Raw genomic sequence first — 22,165 nt, 5'->3', positions numbered from 1 at the left:
TTATCTTGAAACAAAAAGAGTCAATGCCCAATCTTTGAATCTTAGCAGCTATGGGCCTGTTTAGTGTTTGGATGGGAGACCGCCTCGGAAAACCAGGTGCTCTAATATTATTGGAAATTCATTACTAATTATATAATAATCTTTAAAAAAAAAAAAAAAAAAAAAAAGAGTCAATGCCCGATCTCCTAATCTTAGCAGGTATTGGCCTGGTTAGTGCTTGGGATGGGAGGACCGCCTGGGAATACCAGGTGCTTTAAGCTTTAGGGTTTTCTTTCCTACTTATATAATGTACCGGCGATTAGATTGGCTGATCTTTAAATAGCTCTCTCTTTGCAGGCAGTCTTCGCTTATGGCCATACCACCCTGGCTATGCCAGATCATGTCTGAGCTCGGAAGCTAAGCAGGTTTGGGCCTGGTTAGTAATTGGATGGGAGACCCCCTGGTAATACCAGTTGCTTTAAGATTTTTGTAAATTTTTCACAAATTATATAATAATCTTGAAAAAAAAAAAGAGTGAATGCCCAATCTTTGAATCTTAGCAGTCATTGACCTGTGTAGTGTTTGGATGGGAGACCCCTGGTAATACCAGGTGCTCTAATATTATTGGAAATTTATTACTAATTATATAATAATCTTAAAAAAAAAGAGCCAATGCCCGATCTCTTAATCTTAGCAGGTATTGGCCTGGTTAGTGCTTGGATGGGAGACCGCCTCGGAATACCAGGTGCTGTAAGCTTTTGGATTTTCATTCCTACTTATATAATGTATGGGCGATTTGATTGGCTGATCTTTAAATAGTCTTCTCTTTGCAGTATCCTTCGCTTGCGACGTAACAACCTGGCTATGCCTGATCTCGTCTGCTCTCGGAAGCTAAGCAGGTTTGGTCCTGTATAATGTACCGGCGATTAGATTGGCTGATCTTTAAATAGCTCTCTCTTTGGAGCAGTCTTCGCTTATGGCCATTCCACCCTGGCTATGCCAGATCATGTCTGAGCTCGGAAACTAAGCAGGTTTCGGCCTGGTTAGTAATTGGATGGCAGACCCCCTGGTAATACCAGTTGCTTTAAGATTTTTGGAAATTTTTCACAAATTATATATAATCTTGCAAGAAAAAAAGAAAGGAGTCAATGCCCCATATCTGAATCTTAGCAGGTATGGGCCTGGTTAGTAATTGGATGGGAGACACCCTGGTAATACCAGTTGCTTTAAGATTTTTGGAAATTTTTCACAAATTATATAATAATCTTGAAAAAAAAAAAAAAAGTCAATGCCCAATCTCTGAATAATAGCAGGTTTTGCCTGGTTAGTACTTGGATGGAAGACGGCCGGGAAATACCAGTTGCTGTAATATTTTTGGCAATTTTTACTAATTACATAATAATCTTGCAACAAAAAAAAAAAAGAGTAAATGCCCAATCTTTGAATCTTAGGAGGTATGGACCTGTTTAGTGCTTGGATGGGAGACCGCCTCGGAATACCAGTTGCTGTAATATTTTTGGAAATTTGTACTAATTATATAATTATCTTGAAACAAAAAGAGTCAATGCCCGATCTCTTAATCTTAGCAGGTATTGGCCTGGTTAGTGCTTGGATGGGAGACCGCCTGGGAATACCAGGTGCTTTAAGCTTTAGGGTTTTCTTTCCTACTTATATAATGTACCGGCGATTAGATTGGCTGATCTTTAAATAGCTCTCTCTTTGCAGCAGTCTTCGCTTATGGCCATACCACCCTGGCTATGCCAGATCATGTCTGAGCTCGGAAGCTAAGCAGGTTTGGGCCTGGTTAGTAATTGGATGGGAGACCCCCTGGTAATACCAGTTGCTCTAAGATTTTTGTAAATTTTTCACAAATTATATAATAATCTTGAAAAAAAAAAGAGTCAATGCCCATTCTTTGAATCTTAGCAGTCATGGACCTGTTTAGTGTCTGGATGGGAGACCGCCTCGGAATACCAGGTGCTCTAATATTATTGGAAATTTATTACTAATTATATAATAATCTTAAAAAAAAAAAAAAAAAAAAAAAAAAAAGAGTCAATGCCCGATCTCTTAATCTTAGCAGGTATTGGCCTGGTTAGTGCTTGGATGGGAGACCGCCTCGGAATACCAGGTGCTGTAAGCTTTTGGATTTTCATTCCTACTTATATAATGCATGGGCGATTTGATTGGCTGATCTTTAAATAGTCTTCTCTTTGCAGTATCCTTCGCTTGCGACCGTAACAACCTGGCTATGCCTGATCTCGTCTGCTCTCGGAAGCTAAGCAGGTTTGGTCCTGTATAATGTACCGGCGATTAGATTGGCTGATCTTTAAATAGCTCTCTCTTTGCAGCAGTCTTCGCTTATGGCCATTCCACCCTGGCTATGCCAGATCATGTCTGAGCTCGGAAAACTAAGCAGGTTTCGGCCTGGTTAGTAATTGGATGGCAGACCCCCTGGTAATACCAGTTGCTTTAAGATTTTTGGAAATTTTTTCACAAATTATATAATAATCTTGCAAGAAAAAAAGAAAGGAGTCAATGCCCCATATCTGAATCTTAGCAGGTATGGGCCTGGTTAGTAATTGGATGGGAGACACCCTGGTAATACCAGTTGCTTTAAGATTTTTGGAAATTTTTACTAATTACATAATAATCTTGCAACAAAAAAAAAAAAAAAAAGAGTAAATGCCCAATCTTTGAATCTTAGGAGGTATGGACCTGTTTAGTGCTTGGATGGGAGACCGCCTCGGAATACCAGTTGCTGTAATATTTTTGGAAATTTGTACTAATTATATAATTATCTTGAAACAAAAAGAGTCAATGCCCAATCTTTGAATCTTAGCAGCTATGGGCCTGTTTAGTGTTTGGATGGGAGACCGCCTCGGAAAACCAGGTGCTCTAATATTATTGGAAATTCATTACTAATTATATAATAATCTTAAAAAAAAAAAAAAAAAGAGTCAATGCCCGATCTCTTAATCTTAGCAGGTATTGGCCTGGTTAGTGCTTGGATGGGAGACCGCCTGGGAATACCAGGTGCTTTAAGCTTTAGGGTTTTCTTTCCTACTTATATAATGTACTGGCGATTAGATTGGCTGATCTTTAAATAGCTCTCTCTTTGCAGCAGTCTTCGCTTATGGCCATACCACCCTGGCTATGCCAGATCATGTCTGAGCTCGGAAGCTAAGCAGGTTTGGGCCTGGTTAGTAATTGGATGGGAGACCCCCTGGTAATACCAGTTGCTTTAAGATTTTTGTAAATTTTTCACAAATTATATAATAATCTTGAAAAAAAAAAGAGTGAATGCCCAATCTTTGAATCTTAGCAGTCATTGACCTGTGTAGTGTTTGGATGGGAGACCCCCTGGTAATACCAGGTGCTCTAATATTATTGGAAATTTATTACTAATTATATAATAATCTTAAAAAAAAGAGCCAATGCCCGATCTCTTAATCTTAGGAGGTATGGACCTGTTTAGTGCTTGGATGGGAGACCGCCTCGGAATACCAGTTGCTGTAATATTTTTGGAAATTTGTACTAATTATATAATTATCTTGAAACAAAAAGAGTCAATGCCCGATCTCTTAATCTTAGCAGGTATTGGCCTGGTTAGTGCTTGGATGGGAGACCGCCTGGGAATACCAGGTGCTTTAAGCTTTAGGGTTTTCTTTCCTACTTATATAATGTACCGGCGATTAGATTGGCTGATCTTTAAATAGCTCTCTCTTTGCAGCAGTCTTCGCTTATGGCCATACCACCCTGGCTATGCCAGATCATGTCTGAGCTCGGAAGCTAAGCAGGTTTGGGCCTGGTTAGTAATTGGATTGGAGACCCCCTGGTAATACCAGTTGCTCTAAGATTTTTGTAAATTTTTCACAAATTATATAATTATCTTGAAAAAAAAAAAGAGTCAATGCCCATTCTTTGAATCTTAGCAGTCATGGACCTGTTTAGTGTCTGGATGGGAGACCGCCTCGGAATACCAGGTGCTCTAATATTATTGGAAATTTATTACTAATTATATAATAATCTTAAAAAAAAAAAAAAAAAAAAAAAAAAGAGTCAATGCCCGATCTCTTAATCTTAGCAGGTATTGGCCTGGTTAGTGCTTGGATGGGAGACCGCCTCGGAATACCAGGTGCTGTAAGCTTTTGGATTTTCATTCCTACTTATATAATGTATGGGCGATTTGATTGGCTGATCTTTAAATAGTCTTCTCTTTGCAGTATCCTTCGCTTGCGACCGTAACAACCTGGCTATGCCTGATCTCGTCTGCTCTCGGAAGCTAAGCAGGTTTGGTCCTGTATAATGTACCGGCGATTAGATTGGCTGATCTTTAAATAGCTCTCTCTTTGCAGCAGTCTTCGCTTATGGCCATTCCACCCTGGCTATGCCAGATCATGTCTGAGCTCGGAAACTAAGCAGGTTTCGGCCTGGTTAGTAATTGGATGGCAGACCCCCTGGTAATACCAGTTGCTTTAAGATTTTTGGAAATTTTTCACAAATTATATAATAATCTTGCAAGAAAAAAAGAAAGGAGTCAATGCCCCATATCTGAATCTTAGCAGGTATGGGCCTGGTTAGTAATTGGATGGGAGACACCCTGGTAATACCAGTTGCTTTAAGATTTTTGGAAATTTTTCACAAATTATATAATAATCTTGAAAAAAAAAAAAAAAAGTCAATGCCCGATCTCTGAATAATAGCAGGTTTTGCCTGGTTAGTACTTGGATGGAAGACGGCCGGGAAATACCAGTTGCTGTAATTTTTTGGCAATTTTTACTAATTACATAATAATCTTGCAACAAAAAAAAAAAAAAAGAGTAAATGCCCAATCTTTGAATCTTAGGAGGTATGGACCTGTTTAGTGCTTGGATGGGAGACCGCCTCGGAATACCAGTTGCTGTAATATTTTTGGAAATTTGTACTAATTATATAATTATCTTGAAACAAAAAGAGTCAATGCCCGATCTCTTAATCTTAGCAGGTATTGGCCTGGTTAGTGCTTGGATGGGAGACCGCCTGGGAATACCAGGTGCTTTAAGCTTTGGGTTTTCTTTCCTACTTATATAATGTACCGGCGATTAGATTGGCTGATCTTTAAATAGCTCTCTCTTTGCAGCAGTCTTCGCTTATGGCCATACCACCCTGGCTATGCCAGATCATGTCTGAGCTCGGAAGCTAAGCAGGTTTGGGCCTGGTTAGTAATTGGATGGGAGACCCCCTGGTAATACCAGTTGCTCTAAGATTTTTGTAAATTTTTCACAAATTATATAATAATCTTGAAAAAAAAAAGAGTCAATGCCCATTCTTTGAATCTTAGCAGTCATGGACCTGTTTAGTGTCTGGATGGGAGACCGCCTCGGAATACCAGGTGCTCTAATATTATTGGAAATTTATTACTAATTATATAATAATCTTAAAAAAAAAAAAAAAAAAAAAAAAAGAGTCAATGCCCGATCTCTTAATCTTAGCAGGTATTGGCCTGGTTAGTGCTTGGATGGGAGACCGCCTCGGAATACCAGGTGCTGTAAGCTTTTGGATTTTCATTCCTACTTATATAATGTATGGGCGATTTGATTGGCTGATCTTTAAATAGTCTTCTCTTTGCAGTATCCTTCGCTTGCGACCGTAACAACCTGGCTATGCCTGATCTCGTCTGCTCTCGGAAGCTAAGCAGGTTTGGTCCTGTATAATGTACCGGCGATTAGATTGGCTGATCTTTAAATAGCTCTCTCTTTGCAGCAGTCTTCGCTTATGGCCATTCCACCCTGGCTATGCCAGATCATGTCTGAGCTCGGAAACTAAGCAGGTTTCGGCCTGGTTAGTAATTGGATGGCAGACCCCCTGGTAATACCAGTTGCTTTAAGATTTTTGGAAATTTTTCACAAATTATATAATAATCTTGCAAGAAAAAAGAAAGGAGTCAATGCCCCATATCTGAATCTTAGCAGGTATGGGCCTGGTTAGTAATTGGATGGGAGACACCCTGGTAATACCAGTTGCTTTAAGATTTTTGGAAATTTTTCACAAATTATATAATAATCTTGAAAAAAAAAAAAAAGTCAATGCCCGATCTCTGAATAATAGCAGGTTTTGCCTGGTTAGTACTTGGATGGAAGACGGCCGGGAAATACCAGTTGCTGTAATTTTTTGGCAATTTTTACTAATTACATAATAATCTTGCAACAAAAAAAAAAAAAAAAGAGTAAATGCCCAATCTTTGAATCTTAGGAGGTATGGACCTGTTTAGTGCTTGGATGGGAGACCGCCTCGGAATACCAGTTGCTGTAATATTTTGGAAATTTGTACTAATTATATAATTATCTTGAAACAAAAAGAGTCAATGCCCAATCTTTGAATCTTAGCAGCTATGGGCCTGTTTAGTGTTTGGATGGGAGACCGCCTCGGAAAACCAGGTGCTCTAATATTATTGGAAATTCATTACTAATTATATAATATCTTTAAAAAAAAAAAAAAAGAGTCAATGCCCGATCTCTTAATCTTAGCAGGTATTGGCCTGGTTAGTGCTTGGATGGGAGACCGCCTGGGAATACCAGGTGCTTTAAGCTTTAGGGTTTTCTTTCCTACTTATATAATGTACTGGCGATTAGATTGGCTGATCTTTAAATAGCTCTCTCTTTGCAGCAGTCTTCGCTTATGGCCATACCACCCTGGCTATGCCAGATCATGTCTGAGCTCGGAAGCTAAGCAGGTTTGGGCCTGGTTAGTAATTGGATGGGAGACCCCCTGGTAATACCAGTTGCTTTAAGATTTTTGTAAATTTTTCACAAATTATATAATAATCTTGAAAAAAAAAAGAGTGAATGCCCAATCTTTGAATCTTAGCAGTCATTGACCTGTGTAGTGTTTGGATGGGAGACCCCCTGGTAATACCAGGTGCTCTAATATTATTGGAAATTTATTACTAATTATATAATAATCTTAAAAAAAAGAGCCAATGCCCGATCTCTTAATCTTAGGAGGTATGGACCTGTTTAGTGCTTGGATGGGAGACCGCCTCGGAATACCAGTTGCTGTAATATTTTTGGAAATTTGTACTAATTATATAATTATCTTGAAACAAAAAGAGTCAATGCCCGATCTCTTAATCTTAGCAGGTATTGGCCTGGTTAGTGCTTGGATGGGAGACCGCCTGGGAATACCAGGTGCTTTAAGCTTTAGGGTTTTCTTTCCTACTTATATAATGTACCGGCGATTAGATTGGCTGATCTTTAAATAGCTCTCTCTTTGCAGCAGTCTTCGCTTATGGCCATACCACCCTGGCTATGCCAGATCATGTCTGAGCTCGGAAGCTAAGCAGGTTTGGGCCTGGTTAGTAATTGGATTGGAGACCCCCTGGTAATACCAGTTGCTCTAAGATTTTTGTAAATTTTTCACAAATTATATAATTATCTTGAAAAAAAAAAGAGTCAATGCCCATTCTTTGAATCTTAGCAGTCATGGACCTGTTTAGTGTCTGGATGGGAGACCGCCTCGGAATACCAGGTGCTCTAATATTATTGGAAATTTATTACTAATTATATAATAATCTTAAAAAAAAAAAAAAAAAAAAAAGAGTCAATGCCCGATCTCTTAATCTTAGCAGGTATTGGCCTGGTTAGTGCTTGGATGGGAGACCGCCTCGGAATACCAGGTGCTGTAAGCTTTTGGATTTTCATTCCTACTTATATAATGTATGGGCGATTTGATTGGCTGATCTTTAAATAGTCTTCTCTTTGCAGTATCCTTCGCTTGCGACCGTAACAACCTGGCTATGCCTGATCTCGTCTGCTCTCGGAAGCTAAGCAGGTTTGGTCCTGTATAATGTACCGGCGATTAGATTGGCTGATCTTTAAATAGCTCTCTCTTTGCAGCAGTCTTCGCTTATGGCCATTCCACCCTGGCTATGCCAGATCATGTCTGAGCTCGGAAACTAAGCAGGTTTCGGCCTGGTTAGTAATTGGATGGCAGACCCCCTGGTAATACCAGTTGCTTTAAGATTTTTGGAAATTTTTCACAAATTATATAATAATCTTGCAAGAAAAAAAGAAAGGAGTCAATGCCCCATATCTGAATCTTAGCAGGTATGGGCCTGGTTAGTAATTGGATGGGAGACACCCTGGTAATACCAGTTGCTTTAAGATTTTTGGAAATTTTTCACAAATTATATAATAATCTTGAAAAAAAAAAAAAAAAGTCAATGCCCGATCTCTGAATAATAGCAGGTTTTGCCTGGTTAGTACTTGGATGGAAGACGGCCGGGAAATACCAGTTGCTGTAATTTTTTGGCAATTTTTACTAATTACATAATAATCTTGCAACAAAAAAAAAAAAAAAAAGAGTAAATGCCCAATCTTTGAATCTTAGGAGGTATGGACCTGTTTAGTGCTTGGATGGGAGACCGCCTCGGAATACCAGTTGCTGTAATATTTTTGGAAATTTGTACTAATTATATAATTATCTTGAAACAAAAAGAGTCAATGCCCAATCTTTGAATCTTAGCAGCTATGGGCCTGTTTAGTGTTTGGATGGGAGACCGCCTCGGAAAACCAGGTGCTCTAATATTATTGGAAATTCATTACTAATTATATAATAATCTTTAAAAAAAAAAAAAAAAGAGTCAATGCCCGATCTCTTAATCTTAGCAGGTATTGGCCTGGTTAGTGCTTGGATGGGAGACCGCCTGGGAATACCAGGTGCTTTAAGCTTTAGGGTTTTCTTTCCTACTTATATAATGTACCGGCGATTAGATTGGCTGATCTTTAAATAGCTCTCTCTTTGCAGCAGTCTTCGCTTATGGCCATACCACCCTGGCTATGCCAGATCATGTCTGAGCTCGGAAGCTAAGCAGGTTTGGGCCTGGTTAGTAATTGGATGGGAGACCCCCTGGTAATACCAGTTGCTCTAAGATTTTTGTAAATTTTTCACAAATTATATAATAATCTTGAAAAAAAAAAGAGTCAATGCCCATTCTTTGAATCTTAGCAGTCATGGACCTGTTTAGTGTCTGGATGGGAGACCGCCTCGGAATACCAGGTGCTCTAATATTATTGGAAATTTATTACTAATTATATAATAATCTTAAAAAAAAAAAAAAAAAAAAAAGAGTCAATGCCCGATCTCTTAATCTTAGCAGGTATTGGCCTGGTTAGTGCTTGGATGGGAGACCGCCTCGGAATACCAGGTGCTGTAAGCTTTTGGATTTTCATTCCTACTTATATAATGTATGGGCGATTTGATTGGCTGATCTTTAAATAGTCTTCTCTTTGCAGTATCCTTCGCTTGCGACCGTAACAACCTGGCTATGCCTGATCTCGTCTGCTCTCGGAAGCTAAGCAGGTTTGGTCCTGTATAATGTACCGGCGATTAGATTGGCTGATCTTTAAATAGCTCTCTCTTTGCAGCAGTCTTCGCTTATGGCCATTCCACCCTGGCTATGCCAGATCATGTCTGAGCTCGGAAACTAAGCAGGTTTCGGCCTGGTTAGTAATTGGATGGCAGACCCCCTGGTAATACCAGTTGCTTTAAGATTTTTGGAAATTTTTCACAAATTATATAATAATCTTGCAAGAAAAAAAGAAAGGAGTCAATGCCCCATATCTGAATCTTAGCAGGTATGGGCCTGGTTAGTAATTGGATGGGAGACACCCTGGTAATACCAGTTGCTTTAAGATTTTTGGAAATTTTTCACAAATTATATAATAATCTTGAAAAAAAAAAAAAAAGTCAATGCCCGATCTCTGAATAATAGCAGGTTTTGCCTGGTTAGTACTTGGATGGAAGACGGCCGGGAAATACCAGTTGCTGTAATTTTTTGGCAATTTTTACTAATTACATAATAATCTTGCAACAAAAAAAAAAAAAAAGAGTAAATGCCCAATCTTTGAATCTTAGGAGGTATGGACCTGTTTAGTGCTTGGATGGGAGACCGCCTCGGAATACCAGTTGCTGTAATATTTTTGGAAATTTGTACTAATTATATAATTATCTTGAAACAAAAAGAGTCAATGCCCAATCTTTGAATCTTAGCAGCTATGGGCCTGTTTAGTGTTTGGATGGGAGACCGCCTCGGAAAACCAGGTGCTCTAATATTATTGGAAATTCATTACTAATTATATAATAATCTTTAAAAAAAAAAAAAAAAGAGTCAATGCCCGATCTCTTAATCTTAGCAGGTATTGGCCTGGTTAGTGCTTGGATGGGAGACCGCCTGGGAATACCAGGTGCTTTAAGCTTTAGGGTTTTCTTTCCTACTTATATAATGTACCGGCGATTAGATTGGCTGATCTTTAAATAGCTCTCTCTTTGCAGCAGTCTTCGCTTATGGCCATACCACCCTGGCTATGCCAGATCATGTCTGAGCTCGGAAGCTAAGCAGGTTTGGGCCTGGTTAGTAATTGGATGGGAGACCCCCTGGTAATACCAGTTGCTTTAAGATTTTTGTAAATTTTTCACAAATTATATAATAATCTTGAAAAAAAAAAGAGTGAATGCCCAATCTTTGAATCTTAGCAGTCATTGACCTGTGTAGTGTTTGGATGGGAGACCCCCTGGTAATACCAGGTGCTCTAATATTATTGGAAATTTATTACTAATTATATAATAATCTTAAAAAAAAAGAGCCAATGCCCGATCTCTTAATCTTAGCAGGTATTGGCCTGGTTAGTGCTTGGATGGGAGACCGCCTCGGAATACCAGGTGCTGTAAGCTTTTGGATTTTCATTCCTACTTATATAATGTATGGGCGATTTGATTGGCTGATCTTTAAATAGTCTTCTCTTTGCAGTATCCTTCGCTTGCGACGTAACAACCTGGCTATGCCTGATCTCGTCTGCTCTCGGAAGCTAAGCAGGTTTGGTCCTGTATAATGTACCGGCGATTAGATTGGCTGATCTTTAAATAGCTCTCTCTTTGGAGCAGTCTTCGCTTATGGCCATTCCACCCTGGCTATGCCAGATCATGTCTGAGCTCGGAAACTAAGCAGGTTTCGGCCTGGTTAGTAATTGGATGGCAGACCCCCTGGTAATACCAGTTGCTTTAAGATTTTTGGAAATTTTTCACAAATTATATATAATCTTGCAAGAAAAAAAGAAAGGAGTCAATGCCCCATATCTGAATCTTAGCAGGTATGGGCCTGGTTAGTAATTGGATGGGAGACACCCTGGTAATACCAGTTGCTTTAAGATTTTTGGAAATTTTTCACAAATTATATAATAATCTTGAAAAAAAAAAAAAAAGTCAATGCCCAATCTCTGAATAATAGCAGGTTTTGCCTGGTTAGTACTTGGATGGAAGACGGCCGGGAAATACCAGTTGCTGTAATATTTTTGGCAATTTTTACTAATTACATAATAATCTTGCAACAAAAAAAAAAAAGAGTAAATGCCCAATCTTTGAATCTTAGGAGGTATGGACCTGTTTAGTGCTTGGATGGGAGACCGCCTCGGAATACCAGTTGCTGTAATATTTTTGGAAATTTGTACTAATTATATAATTATCTTGAAACAAAAAGAGTCAATGCCCGATCTCTTAATCTTAGCAGGTATTGGCCTGGTTAGTGCTTGGATGGGAGACCGCCTGGGAATACCAGGTGCTTTAAGCTTTAGGGTTTTCTTTCCTACTTATATAATGTACCGGCGATTAGATTGGCTGATCTTTAAATAGCTCTCTCTTTGCAGCAGTCTTCGCTTATGGCCATACCACCCTGGCTATGCCAGATCATGTCTGAGCTCGGAAGCTAAGCAGGTTTGGGCCTGGTTAGTAATTGGATTGGAGACCCCCTGGTAATACCAGTTGCTCTAAGATTTTTGTAAATTTTTCACAAATTATATAATTATCTTGAAAAAAAAAAGAGTCAATGCCCATTCTTTGAATCTTAGCAGTCATGGACCTGTTTAGTGTCTGGATGGGAGACCGCCTCGGAATACCAGGTGCTCTAATATTATTGGAAATTTATTACTAATTATATAATAATCTTAAAAAAAAAAAAAAAAAAAAAAAGAGTCAATGCCCGATCTCTTAATCTTAGCAGGTATTGGCCTGGTTAGTGCTTGGATGGGAGACCGCCTCGGAATACCAGGTGCTGTAAGCTTTTGGATTTTCATTCCTACTTATATAATGTATGGGCGATTTGATTGGCTGATCTTTAAATAGTCTTCTCTTTGCAGTATCCTTCGCTTGCGACCGTAACAACCTGGCTATGCCTGATCTCGTCTGCTCTCGGAAGCTAAGCAGGTTTGGTCCTGTATAATGTACCGGCGATTAGATTGGCTGATCTTTAAATAGCTCTCTCTTTGCAGCAGTCTTCGCTTATGGCCATTCCACCCTGGCTATGCCAGATCATGTCTGAGCTCGGAAACTAAGCAGGTTTCGGCCTGGTTAGTAATTGGATGGCAGACCCCCTGGTAATACCAGTTGCTTTAAGATTTTTGGAAATTTTTCACAAATTATATAATAATCTTGCAAGAAAAAAAGAAAGGAGTCAATGCCCCATATCTGAATCTTAGCAGGTATGGGCCTGGTTAGTAATTGGATGGGAGACACCCTGGTAATACCAGTTGCTTTAAGATTTTTGGAAATTTTTCACAAATTATATAATAATCTTGAAAAAAAAAAAAAAAAGTCAATGCCCGATCTCTGAATAATAGCAGGTTTTGCCTGGTTAGTACTTGGATGGAAGACGGCCGGGAAATACCAGTTGCTGTAATTTTTTGGCAATTTTTACTAATTACATAATAATCTTGCAACAAAAAAAAAAAAAAAGAGTAAATGCCCAATCTTTGAATCTTAGGAGGTATGGACCTGTTTAGTGCTTGGATGGGAGACCGCCTCGGAATACCAGTTGCTGTAATATTTTTGGAAATTTGTACTAATTATATAATTATCTTGAAACAAAAAGAGTCAATGCCCAATCTTTGAATCTTAGCAGCTATGGGCCTGTTTAGTGTTTGGATGGGAGACCGCCTCGGAAAACCAGGTGCTCTAATATTATTGGAAATTCATTACTAATTATATAATAATCTTTAAAAAAAAAAAAAAAAGAGTCAATGCCCGATCTCCTAATCTTAGCAGGTATTGGCCTGGTTAGTGCTTGGATGGGAGACCGCCTGGGAATACCAGGTGCTTTAAGCTTTAGGGTTTTCTTTCCTACTTATATAATGTACCGGCGATTAGATTGGCTGATCTTTAAATAGCTCTCTCTTTGCAGCAGTCTTCGCTTATGGCCATACCACCCTGGCTATGCCAGATCATGTCTGAGCTCGGAAGCTAAGCAGGTTTGGGCCTGGTTAGTAATTGGATGGGAGACCCCCTGGTAATACCAGTTGCTTTAAGATTTTTGTAAATTTTTCACAAATTATATAATAATCTTGAAAAAAAAAAGAGTGAATGCCCAATCTTTGAATCTTAGCAGTCATTGACCTGTGTAGTGTTTGGATGGGAGACCCCCTGGTAATACCAGGTGCTCTAATATTATTGGAAATTTATTACTAATTATATAATAATCTTAAAAAAAAAGAGCCAATGCCCGATCTCTTAATCTTAGCAGGTATTGGCCTGGTTAGTGCTTGGATGGGAGACCGCCTCGGAATACCAGGTGCTGTAAGCTTTTGGATTTTCATTCCTACTTATATAATGTATGGGCGATTTGATTGGCTGATCTTTAAATAGTCTTCTCTTTGCAGTATCCTTCGCTTGCGACGTAACAACCTGGCTATGCCTGATCTCGTCTGCTCTCGGAAGCTAAGCAGGTTTGGTCCTGTATAATGTACCGGCGATTAGATTGGCTGATCTTTAAATAGCTCTCTCTTTGGAGCAGTCTTCGCTTATGGCCATTCCACCCTGGCTATGCCAGATCATGTCTGAGCTCGGAAACTAAGCAGGTTTCGGCCTGGTTAGTAATTGGATGGCAGACCCCCTGGTAATACCAGTTGCTTTAAGATTTTTGGAAATTTTTCACAAATTATATATAATCTTGCAAGAAAAAAAGAAAGGAGTCAATGCCCCATATCTGAATCTTAGCAGGTATGGGCCTGGTTAGTAATTGGATGGGAGACACCCTGGTAATACCAGTTGCTTTAAGATTTTTGGAAATTTTTCACAAATTATATAATAATCTTGAAAAAAAAAAAAAAAGTCAATGCCCAATCTCTGAATAATAGCAGGTTTTGCCTGGTTAGTACTTGGATGGAAGACGGCCGGGAAATACCAGTTGCTGTAATATTTTTGGCAATTTTTACTAATTACATAATAATCTTGCAACAAAAAAAAAAAAGAGTAAATGCCCAATCTTTGAATCTTAGGAGGTATGGACCTGTTTAGTGCTTGGATGGGAGACCGCCTCGGAATACCAGTTGCTGTAATATTTTTGGAAATTTGTACTAATTATATAATTATCTTGAAACAAAAAGAGTCAATGCCCGATCTCTTAATCTTAGCAGGTATTGGCCTGGTTAGTGCTTGGATGGGAGACCGCCTGGGAATACCAGGTGCTTTAAGCTTTAGGGTTTTCTTTCCTACTTATATAATGTACCGGCGATTAGATTGGCTGATCTTTAAATAGCTCTCTCTTTGCAGCAGTCTTCGCTTATGGCCATACCACCCTGGCTATGCCAGATCATGTCTGAGCTCGGAAGCTAAGCAGGTTTGGGCCTGGTTAGTAATTGGATTGGAGACCCCCTGGTAATACCAGTTGCTCTAAGATTTTTGTAAATTTTTCACAAATTATATAATTATCTTGAAAAAAAAAAGAGTCAATGCCCATTCTTTGAATCTTAGCAGTCATGGACCTGTTTAGTGTCTGGATGGGAGACCGCCTCGGAATACCAGGTGCTCTAATATTATTGGAAATTTATTACTAATTATATAATAATCTTAAAAAAAAAAAAAAAAAAAAAAAGAGTCAATGCCCGATCTCTTAATCTTAGCAGGTATTGGCCTGGTTAGTGCTTGGATGGGAGACCGCCTCGGAATACCAGGTGCTGTAAGCTTTTGGATTTTCATTCCTACTTATATAATGTATGGGCGATTTGATTGGCTGATCTTTAAATAGTCTTCTCTTTGCAGTATCCTTCGCTTGCGACCGTAACAACCTGGCTATGCCTGATCTCGTCTGCTCTCGGAAGCTAAGCAGGTTTGGTCCTGTATAATGTACCGGCGATTAGATTGGCTGATCTTTAAATAGCTCTCTCTTTGCAGCAGTCTTCGCTTATGGCCATTCCACCCTGGCTATGCCAGATCATGTCTGAGCTCGGAAACTAAGCAGGTTTCGGCCTGGTTAGTAATTGGATGGCAGACCCCCTGGTAATACCAGTTGCTTTAAGATTTTTGGAAATTTTTCACAAATTATATAATAATCTTGCAAGAAAAAAAGAAAGGAGTCAATGCCCCATATCTGAATCTTAGCAGGTATGGGCCTGGTTAGTAATTGGATGGGAGACACCCTGGTAATACCAGTTGCTTTAAGATTTTTGGAAATTTTTCACAAATTATATAATAATCTTGAAAAAAAAAAAAAAAAGTCAATGCCCGATCTCTGAATAATAGCAGGTTTTGCCTGGTTAGTACTTGGATGGAAGACGGCCGGGAAATACCAGTTGCTGTAATTTTTTGGCAATTTTTACTAATTACATAATAATCTTGCAACAAAAAAAAAAAAAAAGAGTAAATGCCCAATCTTTGAATCTTAGGAGGTATGGACCTGTTTAGTGCTTGGATGGGAGACCGCCTCGGAATACCAGTTGCTGTAATATTTTTGGAAATTTGTACTAATTATATAATTATCTTGAAACAAAAAGAGTCAATGCCCAATCTTTGAATCTTAGCAGCTATGGGCCTGTTTAGTGTTTGGATGGGAGACCGCCTCGGAAAACCAGGTGCTCTAATATTATTGGAAATTCATTACTAATTATATAATAATCTTTAAAAAAAAAAAAAAAAGAGTCAATGCCCGATCTCCTAATCTTAGCAGGTATTGGCCTGGTTAGTGCTTGGATGGGAGACCGCCTGGGAATACCAGGTGCTTTAAGCTTTAGGGTTTTCTTTCCTACTTATATAATGTACCGGCGATTAGATTGGCTGATCTTTAAATAGCTCTCTCTTTGCAGCAGTCTTCGCTTATGGCCATACCACCCTGGCTATGCCAGATCATGTCTGAGCTCGGAAGCTAAGCAGGTTTGGGCCTGGTTAGTAATTGGATGGGAGACCCCCTGGTAATACCAGTTGCTTTAAGATTTTTGTAAATTTTTCACAAATTATATAATAATCTTGAAAAAAAAAAGAGTGAATGCCCAATCTTTGAATCTTAGCAGTCATTGACCTGTGTAGTGTTTGGATGGGAGACCCCCTGGTAATACCAGGTGCTCTAATATTATTGGAAATTTATTACTAATTATATAATAATCTTAAAAAAAAAGAGCCAATGCCCGATCTCTTAATCTTAGCAGGTATTGGCCTGGTTAGTGCTTGGATGGGAGACCGCCTCGGAATACCAGGTGCTGTAAGCTTTTGGATTTTCATTCCTACTTATATAATGTATGGGCGATTTGATTGGCTGATCTTTAAATAGTCTTCTCTTTGCAGTATCCTTCGCTTGCGACGTAACAACCTGGCTATGCCTGATCTCGTCTGCTCTCGGAAGCTAAGCAGGTTTGGTCCTGTATAATGTACCGGCGATTAGATTGGCTGATCTTTAAATAGCTCTCTCTTTGGAGCAGTCTTCGCTTATGGCCATTCCACCCTGGCTATGCCAGATCATGTCTGAGCTCGGAAACTAAGCAGGTTTCGGCCTGGTTAGTAATTGGATGGCAGACCCCCTGGTAATACCAGTTGCTTTAAGATTTTTGGAAATTTTTCACAAATTATATATAATCTTGCAAGAAAAAAAGAAAGGAGTCAATGCCCCATATCTGAATCTTAGCAGGTATGGGCCTGGTTAGTAATTGGATGGGAGACACCCTGGTAATACCAGTTGCTTTAAGATTTTTGGAAATTTTTCACAAATTATATAATAATCTTGAAAAAAAAAAAAAAGTCAATGCCCAATCTCTGAATAATAGCAGGTTTTGCCTGGTTAGTACTTGGATGGAAGACGGCCGGGAAATACCAGTTGCTGTAATATTTTTGGCAATTTTTACTAATTACATAATAATCTTGCAACAACAAAAAAAAAAGAGTAAATGCCCAATCTTTGAATCTTAGGAGGTATGGACCTGTTTAGTGCTTGGATGGGAGACCGCCTCGGAATACCAGTTGCTGTAATATTTTTGGAAATTTGTACTAATTATATAATTATCTTGAAACAAAAAGAGTCAATGCCCAATCTCTTAATCTTAGCAGGTATTGGCCTGGTTAGTGCTTGGATGGGAGACCGCCTGGGAATACCAGGTGCTTTAAGCTTTAGGGTTTTCTTTCCTACTTATATAATGTATGGGCGATTTGATTGGCTGATCTTTAAATAGTCTTCTCTTTGCAGTATCCTTCGCTTGCGACCGTAACAACCTGGCTATGCCTGATCTCGTCTGCTCTCGGAAGCTAAGCAGGTTTGGTCCTGTATAATGTACCGGCGATTAGATTGGCTGATCTTTAAATAGCTCTCTCTTTGCAGCAGTCTTCGCTTATGGCCATTCCACCCTGGCTATGCCAGATCATGTCTGAGCTCGGAAACTAAGCAGGTTTCGGCCTGGTTAGTAATTGGATGGCAGACCCCCTGGTAATACCAGTTGCTTTAAGATTTTTGGAAATTTTTCACAAATTATATAATAATCTTGCAAGAAAAAAAGAAAGGAGTCAATGCCCCATATCTGAATCTTAGCAGGTATGGGCCTGGTTAGTAATTGGATGGGAGACACCCTGGTAATACCAGTTGCTTTAAGATTTTTGGAAATTTTTCACAAATTATATAATAATCTTGAAAAAAAAAAAAAAAAGTCAATGCCCGATCTCTGAATAATAGCAGGTTTTGCCTGGTTAGTACTTGGATGGAAGACGGCCGGGAAATACCAGTTGCTGTAATTTTTTGGCAATTTTTACTAATTACATAATAATCTTGCAACAAAAAAAAAAAAAAAGAGTAAATGCCCAATCTTTGAATCTTAGGAGGTATGGACCTGTTTAGTGCTTGGATGGGAGACCGCCTCGGAATACCAGTTGCTGTAATATTTTTGGAAATTTGTACTAATTATATAATTATCTTGAAACAAAAAGAGTCAATGCCCAATCTTTGAATCTTAGCAGCTATGGGCCTGTTTAGTGTTTGGATGGGAGACCGCCTCGGAAAACCAGGTGCTCTAATATTATTGGAAATTCATTACTAATTATATAATAATCTTTAAAAAAAAAAAAAAAAAGAGTCAATGCCCGATCTCCTAATCTTAGCAGGTATTGGCCTGGTTAGTGCTTGGATGGGAGACCGCCTGGGAATACCAGGTGCTTTAAGCTTTAGGGTTTTCTTTCCTACTTATATAATGTACCGGCGATTAGATTGGCTGATCTTTAAATAGCTCTCTCTTTGCAGCAGTCTTCGCTTATGGCCATACCACCCTGGCTATGCCAGATCATGTCTGAGCTCGGAAGCTAAGCAGGTTTGGGCCTGGTTAGTAATTGGATGGGAGACCCCCTGGTAATACCAGTTGCTTTAAGATTTTTGTAAATTTTTCACAAATTATATAATAATCTTGAAAAAAAAAAGAGTGAATGCCCAATCTTTGAATCTTAGCAGTCATTGACCTGTGTAGTGTTTGGATGGGAGACCCCCTGGTAATACCAGGTGCTCTAATATTATTGGAAATTTATTACTAATTATATAATAATCTTAAAAAAAAAGAGCCAATGCCCGATCTCTTAATCTTAGCAGGTATTGGCCTGGTTAGTGCTTGGATGGGAGACCGCCTCGGAATACCAGGTGCTGTAAGCTTTTGGATTTTCATTCCTACTTATATAATGTATGGGCGATTTGATTGGCTGATCTTTAAATAGTCTTCTCTTTGCAGTATCCTTCGCTTGCGACGTAACAACCTGGCTATGCCTGATCTCGTCTGCTCTCGGAAGCTAAGCAGGTTTGGTCCTGTATAATGTACCGGCGATTAGATTGGCTGATCTTTAAATAGCTCTCTCTTTGGAGCAGTCTTCGCTTATGGCCATTCCACCCTGGCTATGCCAGATCATGTCTGAGCTCGGAAACTAAGCAGGTTTCGGCCTGGTTAGTAATTGGATGGCAGACCCCCTGGTAATACCAGTTGCTTTAAGATTTTTGGAAATTTTTCACAAATTATATATAATCTTGCAAGAAAAAAAGAAAGGAGTCAATGCCCCATATCTGAATCTTAGCAGGTATGGGCCTGGTTAGTAATTGGATGGGAGACACCCTGGTAATACCAGTTGCTTTAAGATTTTTGGAAATTTTTCACAAATTATATAATAATCTTGAAAAAAAAAAAAAAAGTCAATGCCCAATCTCTGAATAATAGCAGGTTTTGCCTGGTTAGTACTTGGATGGAAGACGGCCGGGAAATACCAGTTGCTGTAATATTTTTGGCAATTTTTACTAATTACATAATAATCTTGCAACAAAAAAAAAAAAAGAGTAAATGCCCAATCTTTGAATCTTAGGAGGTATGGACCTGTTTAGTGCTTGGATGGGAGACCGCCTCGGAATACCAGTTGCTGTAATATTTTTGGAAATTTGTACTAATTATATAATTATCTTGAAACAAAAAGAGTCAATGCCCGATCTCTTAATCTTAGCAGGTATTGGCCTGGTTAGTGCTTGGATGGGAGACCGCCTGGGAATACCAGGTGCTTTAAGCTTTAGGGTTTTCTTTCCTACTTATATAATGTACCGGCGATTAGATTGGCTGATCTTTAAATAGCTCTCTCTTTGCAGCAGTCTTCGCTTATGGCCATACCACCCTGGCTATGCCAGATCATGTCTGAGCTCGGAAGCTAAGCAGGTTTGGGCCTGGTTAGTAATTGGATGGGAGACCCCCTGGTAATACCAGTTGCTCTAAGATTTTTGTAAATTTTTCACAAATTATATAATAATCTTGAAAAAAAAAAGAGTCAATGCCCATTCTTTGAATCTTAGCAGTCATGGACCTGTTTAGTGTCTGGATGGGAGACCGCCTCGGAATACCAGGTGCTCTAATATTATTGGAAATTTATTACTAATTATATAATAATCTTAAAAAAAAAAAAAAAAAAAAAAAAGAGTCAATGCCCGATCTCTTAATCTTAGCAGGTATTGGCCTGGTTAGTGCTTGGATGGGAGACCGCCTCGGAATACCAGGTGCTGTAAGCTTTTGGATTTTCATTCCTACTTATATAATGTATGGGCGATTTGATTGGCTGATCTTTAAATAGTCTTCTCTTTGCAGTATCCTTCGCTTGCGACCGTAACAACCTGGCTATGCCTGATCTCGTCTGCTCTCGGAAGCTAAGCAGGTTTGGTCCTGTATAATGTACCGGCGATTAGATTGGCTGATCTTTAAATAGCTCTCTCTTTGCAGCAGTCTTCGCTTATGGCCATTCCACCCTGGCTATGCCAGATCATGTCTGAGCTCGGAAACTAAGCAGGTTTCGGCCTGGTTAGTAATTGGATGGCAGACCCCCTGGTAATACCAGTTGCTTTAAGATTTTTGGAAATTTTTCACAAATTATATAATAATCTTGCAAGAAAAAAAGAAAGGAGTCAATGCCCCATATCTGAATCTTAGCAGGTATGGGCCTGGTTAGTAATTGGATGGGAGACACCCTGGTAATACCAGTTGCTTTAAGATTTTTGGAAATTTTTCACAAATTATATAATAATCTTGAAAAAAAAAAAAAAAGTCAATGCCCGATCTCTGAATAATAGCAGGTTTTGCCTGGTTAGTACTTGGATGGAAGACGGCCGGGAAATACCAGTTGCTGTAATTTTTTGGCAATTTTTACTAATTACATAATAATCTTGCAACAAAAAAAAAAAAAAAAAAGAGTAAATGCCCAATCTTTGAATCTTAGGAGGTATGGACCTGTTTAGTGCTTGGATGGGAGACCGCCTCGGAATACCAGTTGCTGTAATATTTTTGGAAATTTGTACTAATTATATAATTATCTTGAAACAAAAAGAGTCAATGCCCAATCTTTGAATCTTAGCAGCTATGGGCCTGTTTAGTGTTTGGATGGGAGACCGCCTCGGAAAACCAGGTGCTCTAATATTATTGGAAATTCATTACTAATTATATAATAATCTTTAAAAAAAAAAAAAAAAAGAGTCAATGCCCGATCTCTTAATCTTAGCAGGTATTGGCCTGGTTAGTGCTTGGATGGGAGACCGCCTGGGAATACCAGGTGCTTTAAGCTTTAGGGTTTTCTTTCCTACTTATATAATGTACTGGCGATTAGATTGGCTGATCTTTAAATAGCTCTCTCTTTGCAGCAGTCTTCGCTTATGGCCATACCACCCTGGCTATGCCAGATCATGTCTGAGCTCGGAAGCTAAGCAGGTTTGGGCCTGGTTAGTAATTGGATGGGAGACCCCTGGTAATACCAGTTGCTTTAAGATTTTTGTAAATTTTTCACAAATTATATAATAATCTTGAAAAAAAAAGAGTGAATGCCCAATCTTTGAATCTTAGCAGTCATTGACCTGTGTAGTGTTTGGATGGGAGACCCCCTGGTAATACCAGGTGCTCTAATATTATTGGAAATTTATTACTAATTATATAATAATCTTAAAAAAAAAAGAGCCAATGCCCGATCTCTTAATCTTAGCAGGTATTGGCCTGGTTAGTGCTTGGATGGGAGACCGCCTCGGAATACCAGGTGCTGTAAGCTTTTGGATTTTCATTCCTACTTATATAATGTATGGGCGATTTGATTGGCTGATCTTTAAATAGTCTTCTCTTTGCAGTATCCTTCGCTTGCGACGTAACAACCTGGCTATGCCTGATCTCGTCTGCTCTCGGAAGCTAAGCAGGTTTGGTCCTGTATAATGTACCGGCGATTAGATTGGCTGATCTTTAAATAGCTCTCTCTTTGGAGCAGTCTTCGCTTATGGCCATTCCACCCTGGCTATGCCAGATCATGTCTGAGCTCGGAAACTAAGCAGGTTTCGGCCTGGTTAGTAATTGGATGGCAGACCCCCTGGTAATACCAGTTGCTTTAAGATTTTTGGAAATTTTTCACAAATTATATATAATCTTGCAAG

The 22,165-nt window shown here is 39.0% G+C and overlaps 16 pseudogenes; all 16 read left to right on the top strand.

Annotated features, from left to right (window-relative positions):
* Nucleotides 1–345: 345 nt before the first annotated feature.
* LOC113104577 (uncharacterized) lies at nt 346–464 on the top strand (annotated as a pseudogene).
* A 1,248-nt stretch (nt 465–1,712) lies between these two features.
* LOC113104590 (uncharacterized) lies at nt 1,713–1,831 on the top strand (annotated as a pseudogene).
* A 1,280-nt stretch (nt 1,832–3,111) lies between these two features.
* Nucleotides 3,112–3,230, top strand: LOC113104576 (uncharacterized; annotated as a pseudogene).
* A 490-nt stretch (nt 3,231–3,720) lies between these two features.
* Nucleotides 3,721–3,839, top strand: LOC113104597 (uncharacterized; annotated as a pseudogene).
* Nucleotides 3,840–5,109: 1,270 nt separating this feature from the next.
* On the top strand, nt 5,110–5,228 carry LOC113104589 (uncharacterized; annotated as a pseudogene).
* A 1,407-nt stretch (nt 5,229–6,635) lies between these two features.
* On the top strand, nt 6,636–6,754 carry LOC113104575 (uncharacterized; annotated as a pseudogene).
* Nucleotides 6,755–7,244: 490 nt separating this feature from the next.
* LOC113104595 (uncharacterized) lies at nt 7,245–7,363 on the top strand (annotated as a pseudogene).
* A 1,411-nt stretch (nt 7,364–8,774) lies between these two features.
* On the top strand, nt 8,775–8,893 carry LOC113104588 (uncharacterized; annotated as a pseudogene).
* A 1,408-nt stretch (nt 8,894–10,301) lies between these two features.
* Nucleotides 10,302–10,420, top strand: LOC113104599 (uncharacterized; annotated as a pseudogene).
* A 1,248-nt stretch (nt 10,421–11,668) lies between these two features.
* LOC113104594 (uncharacterized) lies at nt 11,669–11,787 on the top strand (annotated as a pseudogene).
* A 1,410-nt stretch (nt 11,788–13,197) lies between these two features.
* LOC113104598 (uncharacterized) lies at nt 13,198–13,316 on the top strand (annotated as a pseudogene).
* Nucleotides 13,317–14,564: 1,248 nt separating this feature from the next.
* On the top strand, nt 14,565–14,683 carry LOC113104593 (uncharacterized; annotated as a pseudogene).
* A 1,410-nt stretch (nt 14,684–16,093) lies between these two features.
* LOC113104596 (uncharacterized) lies at nt 16,094–16,212 on the top strand (annotated as a pseudogene).
* Nucleotides 16,213–18,501: 2,289 nt separating this feature from the next.
* On the top strand, nt 18,502–18,620 carry LOC113104585 (uncharacterized; annotated as a pseudogene).
* Nucleotides 18,621–19,869: 1,249 nt separating this feature from the next.
* On the top strand, nt 19,870–19,988 carry LOC113104587 (uncharacterized; annotated as a pseudogene).
* Nucleotides 19,989–21,402: 1,414 nt separating this feature from the next.
* On the top strand, nt 21,403–21,520 carry LOC113104591 (uncharacterized; annotated as a pseudogene).
* Nucleotides 21,521–22,165: the final 645 nt, after the last annotated feature.

This window comes from Carassius auratus, unplaced genomic scaffold (assembly GCF_003368295.1).
Source record: "Carassius auratus strain Wakin unplaced genomic scaffold, ASM336829v1 scaf_tig00218043, whole genome shotgun sequence".
Classification (NCBI taxonomy): Eukaryota; Metazoa; Chordata; class Actinopteri; order Cypriniformes; family Cyprinidae; genus Carassius; species Carassius auratus.
The sequence above is the reverse complement of the archived record's forward strand: the minus strand, read 5'-3'. Positions and strand labels throughout refer to the sequence as shown.